The 13,250-nt window shown below is 35.5% G+C and overlaps 1 long non-coding RNA gene and 1 pseudogene across 1 annotated transcript; both read right to left on the bottom strand.

Annotated features, from left to right (window-relative positions):
* Positions 1 to 212: 212 nt before the first annotated feature.
* Positions 213 to 11,737, bottom strand: LOC144283077 (uncharacterized). The gene is made up of 4 exons (XR_013351409.1): positions 10,339 to 11,737; positions 9,504 to 9,570; positions 3,476 to 3,552; positions 213 to 729 (listed from the first exon to the last, which is right to left on the bottom strand). It is a non-coding gene; the product is annotated as an uncharacterized LOC144283077 (long non-coding RNA).
* On the bottom strand, positions 5,057 to 6,336 carry LOC144282818 (spliceosome-associated protein CWC15 homolog pseudogene; annotated as a pseudogene).
* Positions 11,738 to 13,250: the final 1,513 nt, after the last annotated feature.

The raw sequence follows: 13,250 nt of genomic DNA, 5'->3' as shown, positions 1-13,250 counted from the left end.
ACCCTGCTTATATCAGTAACCTTGGCCAAAACTATATAATACCTTTACATCAAAAACACTTCACAGGAATTACTCATCTTTGTTGATAGAAAGGAGGATTGCACAGAGAGATGATGTCTTCAATAGAGGGTTGTGTTTGGTGAAAAGAAAATAAAAATTCTAAATGTAACTAAGTAGTAAATCCAAAAGCCATTCCTTTCGAGACAAAATTCAAATTATGTTTCTACTTTCAGAATCCTTTTATCATTACAAGAGTTATTCTTCTCTGGTTCAAATCTTGCTTACCTCCTTTTTAAAGTTATTCCTGAAAACATTAGCCCAGATGACCTAATTTCAGATGGCTTATTTACCTGTTCATAGATTTATATGCCACCTGCTTTTGCTTTTTCTACAGATGCAAAGTCAACCTCTGGCGTAAAATTCTACTTTTCTCTTTCTGCCACACAAGTAGTAAATAACATTACCCAATAAATTTTAGCATTTCCCCAAATGTGTAGGATACAAAAAATGTATTCATTCATGTGAGATATAAAAATGTACACTCACACTTCTGAAATCAACAACCAGCCATTTCACACTTGGGCCAAAGGCAAACAAACATAATTCTCACTGGCAGCTGGACAACATTCCAAGCTGCCACCACATTAATTAACTCACCTCAATCAGATTCCACTTCGACTTGCACAGCTTGCTGCCAAGACGCCCAGCAATAAATTTTTAGGCTAAATACTGAACAAGGTAAGGAAATATCATATGGTATGTTGTTATAGAGGGTGAGATATTCTTGTTTAACACTGGTAGCAGGATTTTCTGTTTACATTTTGTTGTTCTCATGCGATTTAAGAAACATGAATATATATTCTTATTTGTCTTATTGCTTGTCTTATTGTGGTGGGGAATGGGACACTAACAAGATAACAAAATTCCTTTGTCTATAAGCTTCTATAGTTGATATTCCCTAAATTTCAGGGCAACAGCTTACTCACCAAGTACTGGGAACCTATTAATGGTAAATTATTAGTATTAAATTTGAGGAGAATATCAGAGAACAAAGAACTCAAATTTCTTTTTCATTGAGATCTATTGGGAATTTACAAATAAATAAAAACTACTTATAGTTGAAAGAAATTCAAATTTGGGAGTTTAAAAATTTGAGTCCGGTTTCTGCCTCTAACTGGTTGTGTCACTTTGGCCTAATCACTTGACTTCTCTGATATTATTTCCTCATCTGCAATATGAAGCAATGTGATGAAATGAGTGGTTCCTAATCCTTAATGCACATATCAATTTAAGGAATTGGTTAACAATGCAGATTCCTGGATGCCACTCCTAGGGACTGAAATTGATTAGGTTTGATGTGTAGCCCAAGAGTCCTCATTTGTAATGAGGCAAGAAATTCTTTTGCAGATAGAGAACCCATACTTTGAGAAATACTAGACTCTATAATATCTAAGATCCCTTTATTTTTAACAGTGTATTATTTAATCTACCAGTCATGTTATTGCTTTCACAACTCATGGTGTGATTTTGGGAAGAGGTCTAATTGGGAGTGATGATTCAAGACTTAATTTGCATTAGGAAGTTCAAATGCCTAGTTTAAAAGACTGGAAACACAAGAATACCACTAGCCAAAGTCACATAAGATTTTTCTGGGGTTGTGGGATGAGTGAGAGGATTAATAGCTGACTGGCTGCTCCCCCTAAAAACCCTGCCTGTAAAAAAAAAAAAAAAAAAAAAAAAAAAAAAAAAAAAAACCCTGCCTGTACATATAAGAACTCTCCAAATCTAGACAAAGAAAAACATTGAAAGCCATCTGCAAATCAGCTTTATTCATAGTCTTTATTACTCACCCAGCAGAAGTACTTCTGTGGTTATTTTCAAGATTTTATTTATTCATGAGAGACACAGATAGAGAGAGGGGGAGGGAGGGAGGGAGGGAGGGAGGAAGGGAGGGAGGGAGGGAGAAGCAGGTTCCATGCAGGCAGCCCAACACAGGACTCAATCCGGAGACTCCAGGACCAAGCCCCAGGCCAAAGGCAGGTTGCTAAACCACTGAGCCACCCAGGGATCCCTGTCTTTCTGCATTCTAAGGATGTTACTACAAATAACAAATGTTTTTATAAATGAAAATAATTTCATTTATTTTGCTTTTTGTGTACCTAGTACATTCTCCTATTTTAAATGCTAGAAATCAGAAAAATATTTCATACTTGTTTGCAACTCTATAAAAGTCTAGGAACTTTTGGAAATCTCTTTCTTCCTAGCTCCTAGGACATGATTCAATAAGGAAAGTAAAAGGCTCTTACTAGATCGAATATGCTTCGAGTTAATTTCAGATAGGTGCATATGGATTTAAGTTGTTTTTTTTTAATTTTTATTTATTTATAATAGTCACAGAGAGAGAGAGAGAGAGAGAGAGAGAGAGGCAGAGACACAGGCAGAGGGAGAAGCAGGCTCCATGCACCGGGAGCCCGACGTGGGATTCGATCCCGGGTCTCCAGGATCAGGCCCTGGGCCAAAGGCAGGCGCCAAACCGCTGCGCCACCCAGGGATCCCCGCATATGGATTTATACTAAGCTATGTATCTTCTTCCATCCAAACCCTTTTATAGCCAGCAGAGAGCTATCCCATAAGACATCTGTTTGAGGTAGCCTAAAATTAGGAAAAACACAACCTTAACTGGCCCACATAGATTATTAGTATGCAGCACAGGCCTTTCTCATCATATTACAAACTCAACAGACTCGAAGTCTCAAAAGCAGATTTCATTACTTCACTACTTAAAACTGAAATCAGGGGTACTTGGCTGGCTCAGTGGTTGAGCATCTGCCTTTGGCTCAGGTCGTGATCCCAGGGTCCTGGAGTCCTGCATCTGGCTCCCCACAGGGGGTCTGTGTATCTCATGAATAAATAAATAAAAAACCTTTTTTAAAAACCACGAAATCAATGGGAGGCGTTCAAGGCAAACTTACTTCTGAGAGTTGAGCAGACAGGTCTGGTTGTTGTGAACGATTCATATGGGGGAAGGTGGGAGAGATATGGCTAGAAATGTAGGTTTTGGGGAATCATATTATGTCAATTAAAACATACCAACTTCCTTATTTTCTATCAATGGAAGATGTAAAAAGGCAATGTAACTTGCTTTTTTATTTATCTGCACAAAAGAAATCTGATTCTTTTAGATTTAATCAGTTTCTTCTTAGCTACTCTAATCACTACAAAAATCTCCAAATTCTAATAAGGTTCCTTACGGGATGGGTGCATGGTCTCTTATTGATCATTGTGTTCTCCTCAGTTACTAAAATCACTCTCTTAGTAGATGCTCAGTAAAGAATGTTGGACTAAAGATACATTGGCAGAGAAGTATTGAATTCTGCTGCAGACTTCTTCATCCCCTGCAGGTGGTGCTGGGAGACAGGTTCTTTGTTTATTTACTTATTCATAACGCTCTGAGCTGTAAAGGTGTTCTCCGTACCTGGTTTAAAGCTGTAGTAATGACATTTCGTCCTTCCCTTCACTCTAGTTACTGAGTCACAGAAGAGAGCCAAAACACTGAAAAAGATGATGAAAGGGAAAAGAGACGCTAAAGTGGTATCGCCTGCCCTTGAAAAGATTCTGTAGGACTTTCAGGGAAAGAGACTTTGTACATTTCTACTTTCCAAAAGAGAACATATATTCAGGAAATTATTCTGTAGTATTGAACATTACCCCAGATCTACTGTATTAGCTCTGATACTGTAATTGTCAACCCTATACTTCCAGTATTTCTCACCATGGTTTGATAGGACTGGTTGCTGGTATTTGGGACTTCAACCTTTAAGACTTCCTATCCACCCCACAACCTATCCACCATGCCTCCCAGTCACAGCTGCTCTCTGCTCTATAATCCTCCAGTTTCAGAAATGTATCGCTACCTCCTAATACCTGAATCTCCCACTTAATTGAGAGCTGCTATAGGGTAGGGATTATGTCATTATCATCTTTGTATCACTAGTTCTTACTTGATGCTTGGAATGTAGTGGATACTTTGGCAAAGTAGTAGACACCAAATGAATTGAATGAATGAAGCAATTAACAAATCAGTAACTGCCTGGAACTAAGCACGCATTTCTCTTCTATCATTCTTGTCCTGGAAATTTCTGAAGCCAAAAGTAGAGATCTGTGACTATAGCCATAAATAAGGAAGCTGGTATGTTTTAAATGACATAATATGATTCCCCAAAACCTACATTTCTAGCCATATCTCTCCCACCTTCCCCCATATAAATCTTTCACAACAACCAGACCAGTTTGCTCACTTTCTCTGATATGCCTTATGCTTTCCCAGCACTGAAATAATGCCATCTCTCTATTTTTCTCCCAGTCTATTTTCAGCAATAATTCTCTAAGTAGTTCTCAGGGAGCTCACAACATCAACACTTTGTTCGTAAAAACAGTAACATGCTGTTTGCCTTCTCACTCTCATTCTTTTGCAAATGAACAGTGGAATTTTCCAGAGGCTGTATAATGTGTAATATCACAACAGAAGCAGGTATGAGAATCCTGCTGTCTTCTATTAAGCCATATATTAAAATGCAAAATGTAAAACAATAAGCATTTTTTTCACTAACTGGTTTTGTTTTAGAAAAATATAGTTATTTTTCATAAGAATATATTATTTATGTTAACATGTATTTTTTTTAAAATAAATTAATAGATACTTATTGGGATGCCTGGGTGGCTCAGTGGTTGGGCATCTGCCTTCTGCTTGGAGCTTGACCCCGGGGTCCTGGGATCAAGTTCCATATCGGGGTCCCCGCAGAGAGCCTGCTTCTCCCTCTGCCTATGTCTCTGCCTCTGTCTGTGTGTCTCTCATGAATAAGTAAATAAAATCTCTTTTTTTAGGTATTTCAAGTTTTGAAAATATTTATTACAAGAAGATTCCCTTTCCCATATTAAAAGGAAAGCATATTACTGGAAATATTCAGAGGATGGAAACTAGGTTAAACCAATTCCCAAGTCTTCATCAAATAAGGTTATAAAAAGGTAGTTTGGAACTTAAAATTAGGGAAGCCTATACACAATTTAGAGGGGAAAGAGAAAAACAGAACAAAGTGAGAATGATCGTTTACACCTTACAGTCTTTAATTAAGCACATAAAACTGTACTATTTAATATATTTCACCACGAACTTTTTGTGAAATTCAGATCGCAGTGTATCATTTACAAATCTTATGTCTTTCTTCTGATCATCTACACCTTTTGCACAGTTCTTGAAAACAACATCGTCGTCCCACCTTCTTTTAACTTTGAAGTTGGCTGAGGCTGGGATGGACCAATGAGATTGAGGGTTTCCACTCAAAATATTTTCCATACGTATTCTTTCTTCTTCAGCTTTCTGTTCTTGTTCCTCCCTGGCCTGCTCTTCAGCTCTTTCTTTTTAAAAATTTTCTAGTTCTGCAAGAAGAGCTGCAGTGTCATTATCATCACTCTCCTCTTCAAAATCTTCATCCTCGTCTTCCTCATCTGTTAGAGGATCATCTGCATCAAGGTTGGCAGCAGGAATCTGGTCTAACAGAGGCTTCTTTGACACCGACGAGGAGGTTGTATGTTTTCTTGTTGGACGGTCTCTATTTTTTTCTCTTGCAGCAGCTTGCTCTCTCTCTTCCAGCTCCTTCCTGAAGTCATGGTTGTGACCCTCTTCAGGGACATCCTGAGTCGTTTGTCTATATTTTATCTTTGTATGAGAAGGTAGGTCTCTACTTGAATACTTCTTTGAGAGTTGGCTCAAATCACCTTCTCCTTTTCCTCTCCCACCTCTCGCAGGTTCAAAAGTTGGCCTAGCTGCTGTTATCATCTTTTATGCTTTAAAGAAAAACTCCCAGAAGCCTCTGCCAAATAAATAAAATCTTTTAAAAAAAGATATTTATTGATTTTCTTGATTTTAATTTAATATGATAAATACAAAGAGATAGAACCCATGTAAGCAAAAACTCTTTTGGGTCCTCGGTAATTTTGAAGAGCATTTTAAGAGTCCCAAGGCCAAAGAGTTTGTCAATGCTGATCTAAATCTTCTGTATCCTTTAAAGTCCAAATCAAAGCCTTCCTCTTTGATAAGCTATTTGCCATTGCAACTAGAAAGAATCTCCTCTGTCTAATCTGAACACTCAGGACACGTACACACTTAGGGTTCTTTTGCACTATTCACTTAATACAGAGCTTTACCAAAAAGGATAATATTGTTATGTTGATTAAGAATGATTATTAAAGACCTTTTTGTTTGATGGTGAATCATAAACAATCCTTTTCCAGTCTCTGATGATAATCTTCCCAGCCTTCAAGGAAAATAAAGGATTTTCTTGACTTTTCAATCTCCCTTTTTCACTGAAGATATTGATAAAGTTACATGTATATATAAAGCATTTGTTATGTATTTTTTAAAAGATTTTATTTATTTATTCATAGAGACAGAGAGAGAGAGAGAGGCAGAGACACAGGCAGAGGGAGAAGCAGGCATCATACAGAGAGCCTGACGTGGGACTTGATCCAGGGTCTCCAGGATCACGTTCTGGGCTGCAGGAGGCGCTAAACTGCTGTGCCACGGGGGCTGCCCCTGTTATGTATTTTTATTACAAACCTAAAAATGTTCATTGCAAAGGAATGAAACATAAATTAGAAATTTAAAATTTATATTCACCCGCAATGCCATCAACCTGAGGTAAAAACTGCTAACATCTTAGTGTATAAATCTCCCATCTTCTACTCTACATTTGTCTTTTCACTGAATTAAGTTATACTGAAAATACTTCCATCATTTTTATGATATTCTAAGATGTTTTTTTGTTTCTTGCACTTACCATCATACGATGTCATATAGGGATATTTAAAGAAACTGGTAGTGTTCATTTTTCTTTTGATAATGTTCATTTTAGTAAGTGGGTGATAGACACACAGGTATTCATTTTTCTTTAAATTAAATAGGTAGTTTAATTTCCTTTTATGTGAAGAATAACTATCATAAATGAGTTTTCATAACAAATGAATTTTTAAATAATATATGAAGAACACTCTTCTATGTCAGTAAGCATTTGTTACCTTAAATCTGTAATAGTCAATTATATAATATAACTTATAGGATTTATTTAACCTATGTTTAACTCCACTGTTAAGCACTTAAACTATTCTAATTTTCAAAGCTACAAATAATGCTTGGATTGTCTTGGCAAACCAAGAAACACCCTTAACTATAGAGAACAAACTGATGGTTACCAGAGAGGAGATAAGGGGTATAGGTTAAATAGGTGTTGGAGCTTAAGGGGTGCACTTGTGATGACTACCAGGTGATATTTGGAAGTGTTGAATCACTATGTTGTATGCTTGAAATATAAACTGTATGGTAACTAACTGGATTTGAAATAAAAACTTTAAAAAGGAGTTTTTCAAGCCATGAAGACATTTTGACACAAAAATTTGCATTAGGAAACTATGAGGAAGACATGTAATCAGCATTGGAGAGAATGGATCATCTGATTATGGGTGATACTTTCCTTGTACCCAAGTATTTTATTAAAAAACAACTTTACTGGGGCACCTAGGTGGCTCTGTCAGTTAAGTGTCTACCTTTGGCTCAGGTTGTGATCCCAGGGTCCTAAAATCGAGCCCCATGTCAGCCTCCCTGCTCCATGAGGAGGAGCTTACTTATTCTTCTCCCTCTGCCTGCTGCTCCCCCTGCTTGTGCTCTCTGTTAAATAAATAAATAACATCCAAAATAAATTAAAAAATAAAAATAAATTTAAAAACTTTACTGCTGGCATTGTATACCCTAGATCTGCACTGTCCAACATGGTAGCCACTAGCCACATATGTCTATTTAAATTTAATTAAAATTAATTTAATTAATTATATTTAGCTAAAATTAAATAAAATTGTAAATTCAGTTCCTCACTCACACTAGCTACGTTTTAAATGCCCAATAGCTCCACATAGCTATTAGCTACCCTATTGGACCACACAGAACATTTACATCATAGCAGAAAGTTTTATTGGACAACATTGATGTACAAAAATTACATATAGCATCAAATAGTAATCAGTATTATTAGCCAACCCTAAATAAATTTTAACTATATCTAAAAAGGTGATTATTTCTCTGTCATAACATAGGATAATTTCATATGCTCCTAATTAATTGGTTAAAAAATAGTATTAATTGAGCAATGTAGCAAACATGCACTGGAGAACTGTTTCAGTGAACTCACATGAACTATAGAACATTTCTTACTTTCATCCATCCTGTTAAAAATAAATGACAAGAGCATATGTACCCTTCAAAATGTATACGAGCCTCATTTTAGTTTTTTTTAAGTTATTATTTAAAATCTAGTTAGTTAACATATGTGGTAAAATTGGTTTCAGGTGTAGAATTTAGTGACTCATCACTTACATATAACACCCCAGGCTCATCACAGCAAGCTTCATAAGTTTTAAAATGCTTACTTCCTATGAATACTAGAGAAATTCTTCTCCCAAAAATAGCTGGGGAATAAGTTAAGTTGTATGAGAATGAGTGGAAGCAGAGACTAATATTAATGTACTTTCTTGGACATGCTTAAAGTTCTGTTGTCTTTTAAACATTCTTTGAGAGGTTAAACTTTTTGAACTTAGAAATGAAGAACACTTGCCTGATGAAAGCAACTTTTTTCCCATTGCCATCTTTCCAAGAACATGGACAGTCAGAGCATTCCAATATATCTCCTGCCAAAGGCTTTTGGAGAATGACTAGAGACTGAGGTTGTTCTGGAACTGGAATCAGCTATATTTTTCTTTCTGTTGTCAGCATACACTGGGAAGTACACCTGCTGCACAGAGCTCATCGTTTCTAAAATAATCTGAGAGTTTATTACTCATGCCAAAACTGTCCAAGTCAGGCAGTTCCAGAGAAACTGGAATTGCAAACAGAGAAACTGCTTTGATCCAGAATTTTCAGGGTGTAATGCTGTGGCTCACTCCCTCATTATGAATGGATTCAGAATAGGAAAAAGTTAGAAGTCTAGCCTATTGGATCAGTTGCTTGTGATAATAAAGCTATCAGAAGCCTGTGATGTGCTTTTGTCTGGTATAGTTTTTTTATTAACTCTTTCAACTCTTTTTTTACACAGAATTGAAAAAAGTTTGGTTCAACAGATACTTTTTAAAAAATATTTAATTTATTTATTCATGAAAGACACACAGAGAGAAATAGAGGCAGAGACACAGGCAGAGGGAGAAGCAGGCTCCATGCAGGGAGCCCAACGTGGGACTCGATCCCGGGACCCCAGGATCAGGCCCCGGGCTGAAGGCAGCGCTAAACCACTGAGCCACCAGGCTGCCCCTCAACAGATACTTTTAACAATACTTTCTGTCACAAAACCAACTACAAATTTGGCCCCACAAGATGCTCATTCTTTAGTGAATGATAGCAACAGATAAATAAGAGCTAGGAGAGTTAAGGAAAGACTGCAAGGAAACGGGGTCACATGACTCACCAGTAAGATTTCCTGGAAGTAATGATAACCAAGGAGAGTCTTGAAAGATAAATGCCTTCTTTCCTAGCTAGGCAAAGAAAGGGTAAGAAAAAGTTTTAGGTAAAGAAAAACATGAGCCAAAGTACAGAGGTGAGAAAACAGCATAGTAAATTCTGGGGATTACGTGAAATCTCATATTACCAAAATAAGTGTCAGGAAGGTAGACCGAGGCTAGAACATTGTATTCCGCACTAAGATTAATTTTCTACTGCAGGTGTTGGAGAATTATTATATGGTTTCTTAGGACAAGTGATCTGCTCATATTTGTGTTTTAGATGAACTACTTTGTTAGACGCTGGAAACTGTACGGATACAGAAGCTGCAGATTTGAGAAGTATTAGGAATAGAGTATGACCTGATGAAATTAAAAGAGATGCCAAATAATTTTCAAAAGTAGTAATAATTAAGGAATGAAATAAAAGGGAAACTAAATATGAGAGAGTCAAAGTATTCAGGAAGCAGGAAGGACTTTTCATTTGTTTTGTTTGGTTGGTTGCTCGGTTTTTATTAGAACCTCTATGAAAGAAAAGTAGAGAACAGAAATGGGAAAATACAATACAAAAATTTTAGGAAAGGGCAACCCTGTCAAGCCCCCTCTAACTTTTGAGAGATTTCTCTGTATCTCTGCTTAATACACTTCTCTTTGCTCAAAAAAAAAAAAAAAACAAAAAACAAAAAACAAAAAAAAAAAATAGGAAAGAAATTACCACATGGAAAACAAAGAAAGGAAGCACTGATAGTACAGTCAGAAAAGTCCTGATAATGACTCTGAGCAAACTAAAAGTCAAGTACTAACCTGTACTAAGGAAATCCAACAGACAAAGATCTTCATTAGTGATACAGAACTGAGGAGCAGGCAGCAATTCTCCTGGTTATGGAGATGATGTAATTACACTGAAAAAGAAGAAATAAAACAGATAAAAATTAACATGTTTAAGAAGATAGCAAGTAAGTAGGTGAAAAAATAAATAAACTCCAAATTAAGCTCTAGATCTCTATGTCTCCAAGAGCTGTAGTATTCAAACCTCAATCTACCAAAAGAATTGTGTGTTCTTTTCTTTTTCTTTTTTTTTCTATAAATGGATGCCATAAAAGTTGTCTTGCCAGTCAGGTACTTTAAAGAGCAGGGAAAATTTTTATTTGACTTAAAAATAAATAGAATCTCTTAAAATAGGACTGTATGGTTTCCTGCCTCCAAAACATTCATGACACCATCTGCATCTTGAGGATTTGGACAAGTATTTTTATTGCTTTTGTAGATGCTCCAACAAAATATCTCATACACAGAAAACTTTTCAAAACTGTTTTAATTACTTATTCTTCCAAAATGAACAGATTAATAACCAAAAGAATAAAAGTAAAGTGGTGCTGAATAGGAAATCCAACGAGTAAAAAATAATGTGCAGGAACTGGAAGCAAAATCTTTTCTTGCTCTTGAGAAAACACAGCCAAAAATCTTAAGATGATGTTGGATTATTGCGCACAGTTCCTGACTAGTTCACCAAGTGAAACAAAAGTTGCAAATGTTTTTCTATGCTTCTTCTAACATTTTGGGAAAGGTTTCTGAAAGGAAAGAAAGCAATCTTAATTTAAGTAAATCACACACACAAACTTGGCAAGCCTGCGAACACACAAACACACACACAGAGGAACACACTTTTTTTCCTCTATAGGAAGAGGTAATAAACTACTTGAATAACTTCCATTTAAATAATTTTAAATTGAAAAAGTATGAAGTATCTCTAATGTTTACAGAAGGAGGGCTCCAGTCACTTTAATAGGATCATTTTTTAATAGGGAAAACAATAAAACATAATTTGAAAAAAAAAAAAAGGAAGGGATCTATAGCAAATTATAAATGGGTAAAAAATAACTATCTGTATGAGATCTAATATGTTGGGTTTATTTTTTTTTCTTAGATTTTATGTATTTATTCATGAGAGACACAGAGAGAGGCAGAGACATAGGAAGAGGGAGGAGAAGCAGTTTCCATGCAGGGAGCCCTATGTGGGAACTCTAGGATCACGCCCTGAGCCAAAGGCAAACGCTCAACCACTGAGCCACCCAGGTGTCCCCTCAATTGTTAAGTTTCAATTGCTTTTGAATTTTTTATCTTCAACTGGGTAAAATTGCTCTTTGTGGGTAAAATATCTGTTATATAAAAAAATAATGCAATATAAATTTTGCTTATCTGATATAGGACAAAATATAATTTATTGAAATTATATAATTCAAAGCAACTGCCATTACTCAAATAACCAAATGTCTTATTACATGGTTATATATGGAATAATTCAAATTTTTATAATTCAAAATATTCGATTGCATATAATTAATTAACTAATTATAATATTTTAAACAATCCAATTATAAATTTTAACTATTTATGTGTAAAAATGTATAAATGGTAAATGCATACTTTAAAAGACAAAAAAAATTCCAATTAAGAAAACCACATAAAATGAAAAGCATGAGAAACAAATTTACAAAAATTTAGTATAATTAGACCCTATCCATTTTAAAATGTGAAATATAAAGTAACTGAAATTTTAAGCACGTATGCAAGTTAAATAATAATAACAGCAGCCACCATTAAGTGCTTACTCTGTGTTAAGCACCGTGCTGATTATTTTATGAACATTTTCTTATGTAATCACAATCATGTATCAGGGGCCTCACAAAACATCTATACATGTAGAATGCTTTTAAATTTTCAAAAAACATTTTTTCCTGCCAAAAAAACCCAAAACATTCATATAACTCTCATGATCTTCAACATTATGCTCTGAGACAAAAGGCAACTGCAATTATTAGCCCTATGTAAATTATAGATTAAAAAGTAAAAGGATATAGGGGCAGCCCCAGTGGTGCAGCAGTTTTGCGCCGCCTGCAGCCCAGGGCCTGATCCTGGAGACCCTGGATCGAGTTCCACGTAAGGCTCCCTGCACAGAGCCTGCTTCTCCTTCTGCCGGTGTCTGTGCCTCTCTCTCTCTGCATCTCTATGAATAAAGAAATAAAATCTTTTAAAAAAAAGGATATAGAGAATAAATCACTCCATTAATAAAAAAGACATAATTACATACTTAGTTCTCTAACTTCTAACCCCAATTCACTATCCACTAGTTAACATTAATATCAGAGAGCCCCAGTGATCCTAAATGTTTTAGGGAATAACTTAAAATTAATCAGCAAGCATTCAGTGAGTTTCTATATTGTATAAAGCACAGAAGTATTTGTGTGATACAAAAAGAAGTAGGAAAAAAGGGAACAATTGCAAAAAGAAAAGAATGTAAAATTCCATTGAAGAATTTGGTATCTGAGAAGAGAACATTAATTTTTAGAATAATTATAAAATACCACTAAGTGTAAAATAGCAGTAGTGAAAACTCCCTGATCAATTAACCCAACGCCACTCAAATCTGCTGGTAATAAATTATGTATCTTCTATTATTTGGACTAATAATATTCCAGAAAACTTCATTGAACTAGCCTAATTCTTTGTTAAACAGAAACTCTAATATATAAAATATTGCTACAAAGGGAATGGCCAGCAGCTAGAAAGAAAATACCAGGCAATCTTTTAGAAATTTCTGTTCTAATATATTTGTTATAAGCAGAATTTTATTTGAGTTGAACTTATAAGGAACCAAAATATTTGTCAAAACCTCCCCCCAAAAGTTATTAATGAGTATAAATGGAAAAGTTTAA

The sequence above is a fragment of the Canis aureus genome, chromosome 14 (assembly GCF_053574225.1).
Source record: "Canis aureus isolate CA01 chromosome 14, VMU_Caureus_v.1.0, whole genome shotgun sequence".
Taxonomy (NCBI): Eukaryota; Metazoa; Chordata; class Mammalia; order Carnivora; family Canidae; genus Canis; species Canis aureus.
The sequence above is the reverse complement of the archived record's forward strand: the minus strand, read 5'-3'. Positions and strand labels throughout refer to the sequence as shown.